General features: G+C 35.0%; 1 protein-coding gene across 1 annotated transcript in view; it reads left to right on the forward strand.

Moving 5' to 3' along the window:
• LOC100301564 (TGIF-like) overlaps window positions 1-11,689 on the forward strand; it is a 160,532-nt gene that overhangs the window by 106,565 nt on the left and 42,278 nt on the right. The window lies entirely within an intron of this gene.

Here is an 11,689-nt window from a genome sequence, read left to right on the forward strand (position 1 = left end):
TTCCCTCCTCCTCGTAAGTCCTTTCCATCTCCGTTTTTTCTTTGTTATTCTTGTCCTCTTGTTCTCCCCTTTCTTTCCTTTTCAACGAGTTCTCCCTCAGGCTGATCTCTAATTTCCTCGGCTTGAACTTGGTACCCCCTTTTCCTCTTCTTCTTCCTGTTCCGTTTCCTCTCCTTCCGCCTCTCGGCGTTCCAGACCCTCTGGTGTTTTCTTCTTCTTCGTCTAGGGACTTTATTATGCTTGGCTGTGGTGTTATAAAAACCTGCTCTTCTGCTCCGTTCCCATTCCCCGTTCCGTATATTACCTCCTCAATTTCCACGCTCGTAAAGCTCATGCTATACGACATCCTCTCTCTGTCCTTCTCTAATCGTTTCCTAACCTCTTCTTCTCCTTATTACTTGCCTTTCTGTCCTTGTCCCCTTGCTCAGCTTCCTTCTCCTTATTGATCTCCGTGTTTCTAACCCTTTATACTTCGCTCCTCAACCGTTTCCTCTCTCTTTTAACGTTCTTTTTCTATCCTTCACCTGTTTTCTTATCCTATCAAATTACACCTAACCTCGCTCTATCATTTCCGATATGACATCCTATATATATATATATATATATATATATATATATATATATATATATATATATATATATATATATATATATATATATATATATATATATATATATATATATATATATGTGCGCGTGTGTGTGCGTTTGTGTGTCCCTTATTTACCAAACTGAAAATTTGGATCTTGACGCCACCAGAAAACCTAGTTTATAGTCCAAAACTTGAAAAAAAATTTTTTTAGCTAATATAAATGATTTTAAACCGTGCCACCGTGTATCGTAAGTTTCAGCAATCACTAAAAACGGTTATTAAGCTGTAACTCGAAATCTACGAATTTTACGAAAAAAGTTGAATATAAAAGTTGTAGATCTTCAATAAATACAACTTTTTTCTATTGACACCTAAACGTAACAATACTTTTAACTTGAGTAAGCAGCCAAAAATAGTTTTTTTATTTGATTTCTAAACATAAAATCAGTTATTTACTGACAAAATTAATTGTTATGCATTTTATATGAAAACGCTAAATGTAAGAGGTATAGATATTTTGAAAACAAAACTTTTTTCGTGGCAAATGTAGTTTTCAAATGTTTTAATGCAAGACATACTCCTAAAGATTTTTGATACAAATAATTTAATAACAATTTCAACACGAAATACAGAATTGTCATAAATAAACATATAAAAGAATGAAACCAAGTGCGAGCGTCAGGCAAACAAGCGAACGCTAAGCGCTTCTATCCGTCGTTGAAAAATCAAAAAATTTGCTAAATTAATACAAAATTTGACACTACTACTACCCAGGTTCCTTAGATTTCTCCCAACCCCTCAACACAGTTTTTATAACATTCTTAGAGTTTAAATAGAAGCTTACAACCGGTCCTAATAGGTGAGCGACGTTTAAAGTTAGCTAGAGCATTTGGTCCGCTTTCCCCGTTAGCCGCTTTGCCCAGGTCTACCCTACCTGTTTGTCCAATCTCACTAAAAAAATTCTAAACTACTATTGAACTTCTTGATAACAAAACTTGGCCATTCTTGTTTTATTTAGTCCAATTTTTAAATTAAATAAATTAAAACAAAGTTTCAAAAAATAATAATTAAAATATTATCTTCGCGCTCATATATCTAATAATAAAGATATAATTTATATCTTTTACACCGTACTAAAATACACTAACTTAATACGACATTTTGTACGTTCTTTAATGTGGAAGAAAAAGATATTTGTACAAAAACCTTATAATCCTCCAAGGAAGACCTTTTTTCACATAAATTATTTTGATCTAAACTTGTAGATTGTTAACTTTACTAGTTATTTATGTAAAAAAATCAATTTATTGACAAAAAATCACGGTAGGTCACTTTTGTTAAATAAATACAAAGTAAATACAATACAAAGTAATTTTTGTCAAATTCTGAAAATTATAATTCAATATCAAAAAATATGCATAAATATATTATTTATTTATTCATTAATTAACTATGTTTAGCGACCCTTAACGCCATACGCTCTTCTTCCATCTTTTGTAGCTTACATCAATTTTACATGTTTAAAACTCATGTACGCTTCCGTATACATATTTACATCATACATACATATATACAGGGTGAGTCATTTTAATCTTTAATCTCAATTATCTCGTTGGCAAAGCATGCCAGCGAAAAAAGTTTCGGATAAAAGTTTTAGGATTTTTCCCTGGCTATCTGATGATGACCTTGACAATGTCATTGAGCGTGACCTTCACGGTCATTTGAAGGTCAAGTCGATTTTTTCAAATAGAAACCCCTACTTTTGGCATCAGAAATGGAAAGAGCGGGAAATTTTACGTTTGAATATGACCTTGCCTTGACCTTGAATTCAATGGTCAAGGTCATTGGTCATGCCGATAACAGTACAACTGGTTAGCTGAACTCGAATGCATTCAAGAAGAAAATGTTACCCACAAAAGTTTTCAGTTTTCTCCCCGGCTGACGAATGGTCATCTTGACTCTGTCGTTAAACAGGATCTTCCAGGGCATTTCAAGGTCAAGTTGATTTTTTGAAATGGAAACCCCTACTTTTAGCCCCATAAATGAAAAGAGAGTGACATGCGTTCAAAAATGAAAAAATTTTCAATATTTCCAGAAATTTTCAATATTTTCTCAAATTTTCGTAATTTTTTCAGTTTTCAAAAATGTTCAAAGTCATTCCATTATTTTGTATTAGTGTCAATTTTCAAAATTCTTGATGTAGTTAAGTCATTCCATTATTTTGTATTAGTGTCAATTTTTGAGAGTGAACTACTCTTAACAGTTATGTAGACAGCAAATTAGTGCAGAAAAGCTTAATCGTGTTTTTTACTTCTTGTAAATCGATAATTATTATTGAAAAAAATCTGTTTCCCTGTTTACTGGTCTGTAACAAATTATTTTGATTTTGATCATGGCTGATTATGGTCCCAACGAAATCGTTGATATGATCATGATTTTGGGAGAAAGTCGAAATAATTATGCAGCAGCTGCCAGACTTTATGCTGAACGCTATCCCAATAGGAGACACCCAAGTAATGTTACTATTCAAACCTTAACTCAGAGAGCTCGAAATGGAGCTTTTGTTCGTCAACGCCGTCATCATGAATACGACGAAAACGATCCTCTTGTTATTACCATTCTAGCGATTATTCATCTTGATCCTCACATTAGTACTCGACAAATAGAAAGAGAAATAGGTATACCTCAATCAACAGCATCCCGAATATTGAGAGCGAGAAGATATCATGCTTATCACATAACATTAACACAACAGTTAACTCCAAATGATATGATTTTGCGAATACGTTTTTGTCGATGGGCAATACGAATGATTCAACAAGATCAAGACTTTTTCAGGCACGTTCTTTTTTCAGATGAATCAACATTCAGAAACACTGGAGAATTGAATAGACATAATTGCCATTATTGGTCAGATGAAAATCCTCATTGGTTCAGGCCCATAGACAATCAACACCGCTGGTGTGTTATGGTCTGGTGTGGAATCATCAATGGCTATTTGATTGGTCTTTATTTCTTTGAAGAGAACGTGAATGGGGTAAACTTTTTGAGATTACTTCGAGACATTTTACCTGAATTACTAGAAAATGTAGACCTAGCCACAAGGCTAAGAATGTGGATCCAATTAGATGGAGCACCACCACATTATGCACACATTGTTCGTGATTATTTAAACACCCGCTACAATGGCAGGTGGATTGGGCGAGGTGGCCCAGTTGCCTGGCCCCCTCGTTCACCTGATTTAACCCCTTCCGATTTTTACTTTAACGGCCAACAACGCGAGATAATATGATCGAACGCATTCGTACAGCTTGTGCAGCAATCCCTCGAGATGTTCTACTTAGAACCATAAGACAATTCAGAGCTCGACTTGATCTTTGCATCCAACAAAACGGCGGTAATTTCGAACAATTAATCAATGGTTAACTCCAGTTAACATTCCATAAAAATACCAAAAAAATAACAAAAAGGGAAAATACAAAAAAAAATAAAACAAAAAACAAAAAATGGGATGCTAAATCCTTTTGACAACCTTTAATCTTTACTTTCGCCCTTTTCATTAAGCCCCACCTTGCGTTAATATTTCTTTGCGCTGTCCCCGCTGGCTTCCTTAGGTGTTCGTTGTGTCCTCCCTTCGCTAAAAAAACAAAACCCTAAGTACTTAAAACTATTCACTACTTCTAACGTTTCCCCTTTCTAAAACCACTTTTCTTCCTTTTTTAACTTGACTCCTCTTGCAATATTTTTATGCATAATTTTTATTTTGTTTTTATTGACTACCATTTTGTTTTTGTCGCTATACCTTTCTAACCCTTTCAACATATCCTTTAGTCCTACTGCAGAATCCGCTACTAACACTACATCGTCCGCGAATTTCAACCCATAAATTTTTGTGTTTCTAATAACTGTTCCCCCCTCTTTTCGTTTAATTGACTCCTCATTAATAAGCAACCCAAATAGAGTAGAACTTAGCGGTCATCCTTGCCTAACCTAACTTTCCACGTTCTGAAGCTGTCTGTAATTCCCTCACTAGTTATTACCTCGTTTTCCGTCCTTCAGTAAATCTCACCTATCATCCTTAATATCTTTCCATTCACCCCAATTTTTCCAGTTTTTCTATCAACAGTCCCCTATCTATTTCATCGAAAGCGGTTTTGCAGTCAACGAAAGCCAAGTATAACTGTTGCCCTTTTCTTCTCAGTCGATTCCCTATTAAGCTATTAAGTACAAAAATATGACCCCTCGTGGCTCTATTTTTCCGAAAACCCGCTTGATTTTCCGTTAGAATATTGTTTTCCTCTATCCACCCTCTGTCTCCTATCAAGAGGCGCGGCAGGGTCCCGATGGCAAGTATAAGTTTTTATAAACTATGCCGTCGGGGAGCAGCGTGACCCTATTATACTTTGAATTTGCTAATTAACCTAAATGCGTTTTATTGTCTCCAATGATTTCTTGTCTGATATGTCTTCGATGCTTATGTTTGAGTAATGTATCTTGAAGACTTTAATAAAAACGTTCTAATGATCATAATATTTTGCTTCAAAAATTTCTCTATTAGCAAAATAATTATGACCAAAAATTAATTTGCGACAATTTCTTAAAATTTTGGACATACGATTCTCATCTTTTTAAGTACAACAATATATGCATATGTTATGAGATAATAGGTTATAAAGTTAGTAAACTGTTTCTATCTACACAGATATAAAATTACCTTTACATGCAATTAAGTCGGTAATTAATGCATTAAGTCGGCACGTGTCTGGCGTAGTCAGGTGAACTTAGTATATACAAAAGAAAGAAGTTATTTAGTAAGGTCACCTAAGCATTATCACAAAGAATATGTGAGAGACGAGGATCAGATTTTCTAGGCTAGAAGTTGCCATTTGTAATCATGGATAAGTATGTGACTATATGCAGCTGAAAGAGGCTCACGCGACAGCAGCGTGCATCGGGACTGGTGTAACGGTGTAAACATAAAACATAGCCTAAAACAGTGCGGTGTATCGGGCTTGTCGGTGTACGGGTATGGAGACTCGCTATATAATTGAACTCTCTTGAATCAGTCTGCGTGCGTGGTTATACGTTTGCTGAAGAGCCCTCGTGCTTCCGATAGTGTACTGCTCGACAAGAATCATAATGTGTCTAATAAGCGCCGAGAGCGCCAGCCAGGACGCGATGCAAGCTCTCGCGTAAGTATATCATACACGACGTGTGAATGTTTGGTACAGGTAAACACAGCAGCGTGCTCTATATCAACTTGGAACGTTTCGGAACCTTTGGCTCACAACGATGGACTAAAAACTACGCACTGGTCAATCGCTCCAGGATATGCTGACTGCGACATAAGAACGCGATACACAAAGGCAGAAAAAACAGCTTTTTAATATGTAAGATCACGATTGTTCTGTTCTTTCGCAAGCTCATACGCTATTGTTTCCCCGAAATGAGCTAAAGACTACAACGTTTTCCTCTTGATCTTCCGCAGCTTAGAAACAAGTTTGAGGCGGGATGCGACTGTGTCAACGATCTCACCGAGTTCGGGGACGAGAAGAACCATTAGGACGTGAGGAAGATGGACTAGACACATTGAAAAATCACACCGAGATACTGAACTGAGATATCAAGAACGAAACCAATAGTGTGATCAGTGTGCCCTTTGTATAAGCTCGTCTTCAACTTTACGAGTTCTGTAAACAACCGCGTTGCAGTAGCATTATCTCGACAGGTTGTTTGCGTCGAAGCTATTTCTTTAGCAGTTTGGTTAAACTTATTAAACGGGTGTGAAATCGGTTTGAAAAACACCTTTTACAAGGTAAAATGTTGGCAAATATAAGTTATGGCTCCATCCTCACAAATCTGTATCTTTTTATTATGATTCTTATTTCTTCTTAAAAATGTACGATATTCTTAAAGAAATTGTCAAATGTTTGTAGCTTACAATAGTTTCTCTATATATTCTCATGAATAAATACGTTAGTGAATGTAGTGAAATCAGTTTTGAAAAGGTCAAACATTAAAGATCAGCAGGTAAGCTAGAACCAATCATAACTAATAGTTATCCTTTGCGAGAAAAATTACGTGATTTATCACACGATCCATCACGTGATAGATCACTTGAATTCTCACGTGACTATTTGGCGTGATTTCTCACCTTCAAAATCACGTATGAAATCACTCATAAAATTAAAGTATTTTATTAAAATAAATTAAATTATTTTATTTTTACTAAACAATTATCAAAAATAGATTAGTTGCTAATTCAAATAAATTGACCACAATAAAATGAAAAAAAACTTTGTCCTAACCGAGGATTTAACCCCGGTCCTCAACTTCATAATCCATATGGATATAATATTATCTTACTGCCTGAGCTATTTGTGCTGTAGTAAGCCTTGAAATTCTATGCTACTTTTACCTAAAAATATATTAGATTTATAACTTTGTAAAGTTCACACTTATACTTCAAGATAAAAATTAAAAAGATCTAAAATATTTTTGAAGTTAAGATTGATATTAATAATCTAAATTTGTACTACCAAATAATATATATTATTTAGTATACAAGAATACATTACTAAGATTCACATATGATCTGCAAGTTATCATTATTAGGACAAGTAAAAATGGCTCAGTGAGTGAGATAATGGATTGTGAAGTTGAGGACCAGAGTTCAGTCTCGGTTAGGGCAAAGTATTTTTTCACTTTTTTGCGGTCAATTTATTAGGATTAGCAAATATATATTTTTCATAATTGTGTAGTAGAAACAATATAATTCAATTAAAAGAAATACTTTAATTTTATGAGTGATTTCTGATCTGTTTTTTAACGTGATTTATCACGTGAGAAATCATGCCAAATAGTCAAGTAATAAATGACGTGATGAATCACGTGAGAATTCAAGTGATTTATTACGTGATTGGTCGTGTGATAAATAACGTGATTATTCTCGCGAGGGATGACAAATAAGATAGTTGCAATTTTCGAGATTATTATTTTAACTTACACTTGCCGTCCCGTCGTCTTGTAGTCTACGATGTGCATAATATTTACTAATCGTCATACACATCATACGTGCATATTTACTAAAAAAACTTGATTATTTAATGAGGTTCAGTTGCCACAAAAAAATTCAGCCAATTCCGCAATATTAAAATTCTATTCTTTACAATAAACTGCATATCATTTAACAGATTTATTGAGTTTAAATAATAATTTCGAAAAGTGCAACTATCTTATTTTTCATAACTATTAGTTATGCTTGATTCTAGCTTTCCTGCTGATCTTTAATGCTTGACCTTTTCAAAACTGATTTCACTGCATTCACTAACGTATATATTTATGAGAATATATAGAGAAACTATTGTAAACGACACTCGTTAAAATTGTGTACCCTATAACAAGCAATGAAACCCCTCTATAATTTCCTGGTACATTTGCGTCACCTACTTTACAAATCGGAAAAATTCTTGCGCTTCTTCACCCCACTAAAAACTCCCCCTTCCCCGTTACCTACATATCGTTTAGTAGTTGCGTCAAAATTCCTTTCCAATTGTTCGATAAATTTTGTATTAACTGCTCTGTTATGCCGTCTTTTCTTGCAGCTTTTCTGTTTTCTAATTTTCCCAATGCTAATTCTACCTCCCCATGGCTTATGTTGCTGTTTAGGTCTATTCCCGTTCCGCTTAGCATTGTGCTCGCATTATCTGTCCCATTGCAATATATATCGCTTCTACCTCCCTTTTCCGTGTTTGATAGTTTATTGAAGTGCTTCTCCCATTCCTGTTTCCCTCCACGTTATTTCGTTTTGATCTATAACTATTAATAGCTTCGCAAAAATCGTTATTGTTTCTAGCGCTACTCACTCTGTTTAATTTAAATTCCGCCGCTTCTCTATTCCTACTGCTCCTCAACTTTTTCAATTTCGCTCTTTCCCGAATTAGTCTCATCCTAACCTCCATATTGCCCATTTTTACATATTCTTTTAAGCATTTTCTTTTAGGTTTTTTCTGCTTTTTAGGCTCTCCCGCATACTACCAGTTGAAGTTACTCTTTGCTCCTTTTTTCTTTACCATTTTTAGCTTCTCTTCTATTTCTCATATGCTACCCGTTAGTTCTTGCCAGGCTTTTTCTCCTGACTGCTCATATTCTAAATCTGGTTCCATCAAGTATTCTTTGTATTCTTTCAGCTTCGATTCCTCCCATTTTAAGATTTTTGCCTATCAACCACAAGCCGTTCCAAGTTTTGTCCAAAAAATTCAAAAATAATGTACACTTATACTTTCTTTTAGTATAATTAGCATACATTATGATGAATGATTAAATTAATGCCATTAATCTGAAAAATCATACTTGTATATTTTCTAAATCTTCAATTTTCTGAGCGTTTTATATAACAATGATTTTAAATAAATACATGCATACCACTGTTACGAAATATTAATAACTAAAAATTCGTATATTACAGTAAATATTAAAACTAGGTAATATTAAATATCTACACTATATTAAAACACTAAAATGAGCAATTATGTAAAAATTCACCGGAACTAGTAAATCATTCTGGAATGATAATTATTTTATAATAGATATGTGGTACAAACATAAATACATAATCCTACTGAAAAAAATTTTTTTTTAAATCAGAATTAAGTACACTTTTTCGATAAAGAATGGTTCACAAAAAATGACCGGGTCATGAAACATTTCACATAAATTACATATTTTCTTTTTTTATGCGAGTTTGCCTACCTAACACACTCTACAGGTGTCCAGGTGGAATCTAGTCAGGATTCGTGTCCCTGCTGCAATCGTTTTCCTTTCCTTTTCGTGGTAGTCCAAATTAATAATTGAAAAGCTTACCTAGCGTCTATTAGTTGAAGACGTTCCTAGATGGCTTACTCTTCCTTCTTATATTTTCCTCCTTTCTTATTTTGGAAATTTGAGTGAGTGGTTTGGAAAAATTTTAAATGACAAAAGGCTATGGTCCAACTGATTATGTATTTTCTTCCAAAGAAATTTTGTACACAAGTGATTAAATCTCTTAGATTAAATCTTGGAAATAAGCGTTATTGAATCTAACTGAAACCGAATCTGAATCTCTGAATAAAAACTAAATGTAACTTTGAAATCTATCGGCCCGCCGGCTTCTGTGCCCGATAAAGTTCTAACCTGCTATTTACTGATTTAATATCGGTGTTGTGAGATGCATTTTGGGCAATGAGTTGTATGAGGTATCTTGGAAGTTTTCTTTTTTTTTTTGATTTGGGCAGGATCAAGCTTTTTCAGGTGTCTATCAGCTGTTCTAAGTTTTAGCTGTTGATGTGTGCCTATGCTTTTAAATAATTGGTGCGGTCCTTGGTTTCTTGCCTCTATGATCACATGATCATATTAATCAGCCCTTGCGGCGCTTGATTAAGAAGAGAAAACATATCCTTTCTCTTTGAATGTCGAGAGCATCCATATAGAGGTCTCACGGTCAGGTTTGCTTTTGTTCAGAAAAGTATTCTGGAAGCTACTGGTACGCAACCGGCAATTGTGCTTTCTTTGTATCTCATTGATACATGCAATTTGATCAAATGCATCACCTTTTGCTTGCGTGGGATGATTGGTTTGGATGGATCGTTCTATCTTGGGTAATCTATTCTCTTTAGTTTTGCCCTACCTTGTAATTTGTTTTGGTTTCGCCTTGCTGTCACACATGTCATTGATGATTTTCTGGTACACTTTAACCTTACTGTATAAATTTAACTATTACTGTTAATGTTGCCTAATATTAATCTAAATATATGTCCTAACCTGCTACTGTATATTATGCTAATACTATATTTCATTTGTGTTAGTAAGTAGATTCGCTTTCGTTTATATTATATATGATATTAGTTCCAATAGTTTAATATTTATATTATATTAAGGTGTATTGTTTGGATGTAGGTCAATTGGTCAGTGAAAGAAAATGTTCTCTCTTTTTTTTATGAAAGGTAGTACAAAACAGTATTTTATTTATTAGATGACAATAGTGGTAACTTGGTTCAATAATACTTATGTTCTGCATCTTTTATTGACTACAAAACTTTTATGGCACTCTTGGTTTCTTAAATCTAACTTAAACTAGCGTCACGGTGTCGTCACTTAAAAACTAACGTCTAATATCTTCTTGAAGTCAATTTTATCCAGTTCTTGTCATAACTCATTAGCTGCTTCGTCCTCGTGCCTTGCTGGTGCTTCTGCCTCATCTGTTCTCTCATTTTGATGTTGTCTATTGTCTATGGTCAGTTGTCGCTGTCGTATTGATCTGGCTATTTCTACTTCATTTAAATCTTCATCACTTGATGAGCTGTAGTCGATGTATAAGGCTCTGTGTACTGAGACTGGTGCTCTTGTTGACTGCGTTGCTGTCCCTGATGTGTCAGCATTCTGTCTCTCGTCGGCTTGTCTGCTGGTACTCGGTTGTTCTTTTTTTTGTCTTAGCCGTAGTGTAGTTGTGGTACAGTCGCGTGTGTGGTCTGTAAAACTTTGTATCGGTATTTGGTCTCCGCATGTAAAATGTAATAGTGTCTCAGTAGTCTGTGGCGTTAACTTCCAGTCAATTTTGTATTTTCGTGGTCCGTTTAGTTTGGCGTCGATGGCGTCTATTTTGTCCTTGTAAATAACGTATCCTACTTTTTCATTATTCTCCTTTTTTCCGTTCGTTAACTCTATCTGTATTGCTTCTCCGTATTTTATGAAGTCCGCTCTGAATTCCTGTTGTGTCGTGTCAGGTGGTGCGAGAACATACAGTTTTGTGTTGTTGGCGGGGTCCAACGTCCATCGTCTTTGTCTCTGTGCGGGTTCCTGTGGTCCTTCGGTTCTCTGTCGCTCCTGTGCATTTTCCTACGTCGTCGCTGGTTTTGTCGTCCGTTGTCTTCGATTATAAGCCTATTTCGGTAAGTATGTATTGTCAGTTTCTGTTACTGCTTTGTATGCGCTGTCCTTGTGTCTGTATTGTATAAATGCTGTATAACGTTCGCCTTCGTCGTTCGGTTTGGTGCGTCGTATGTCAGCTATTTCTCCAAATGTTGCAAATATTTCCGTCAGTTTTTGTTTGCTTACTGTCCG

The sequence above is a fragment of the Nasonia vitripennis genome (genome assembly GCF_009193385.2).
Source record: "Nasonia vitripennis strain AsymCx chromosome 2 unlocalized genomic scaffold, Nvit_psr_1.1 chr2_random0005, whole genome shotgun sequence".
NCBI classification, from domain to species: domain Eukaryota; kingdom Metazoa; phylum Arthropoda; class Insecta; order Hymenoptera; family Pteromalidae; genus Nasonia; species Nasonia vitripennis.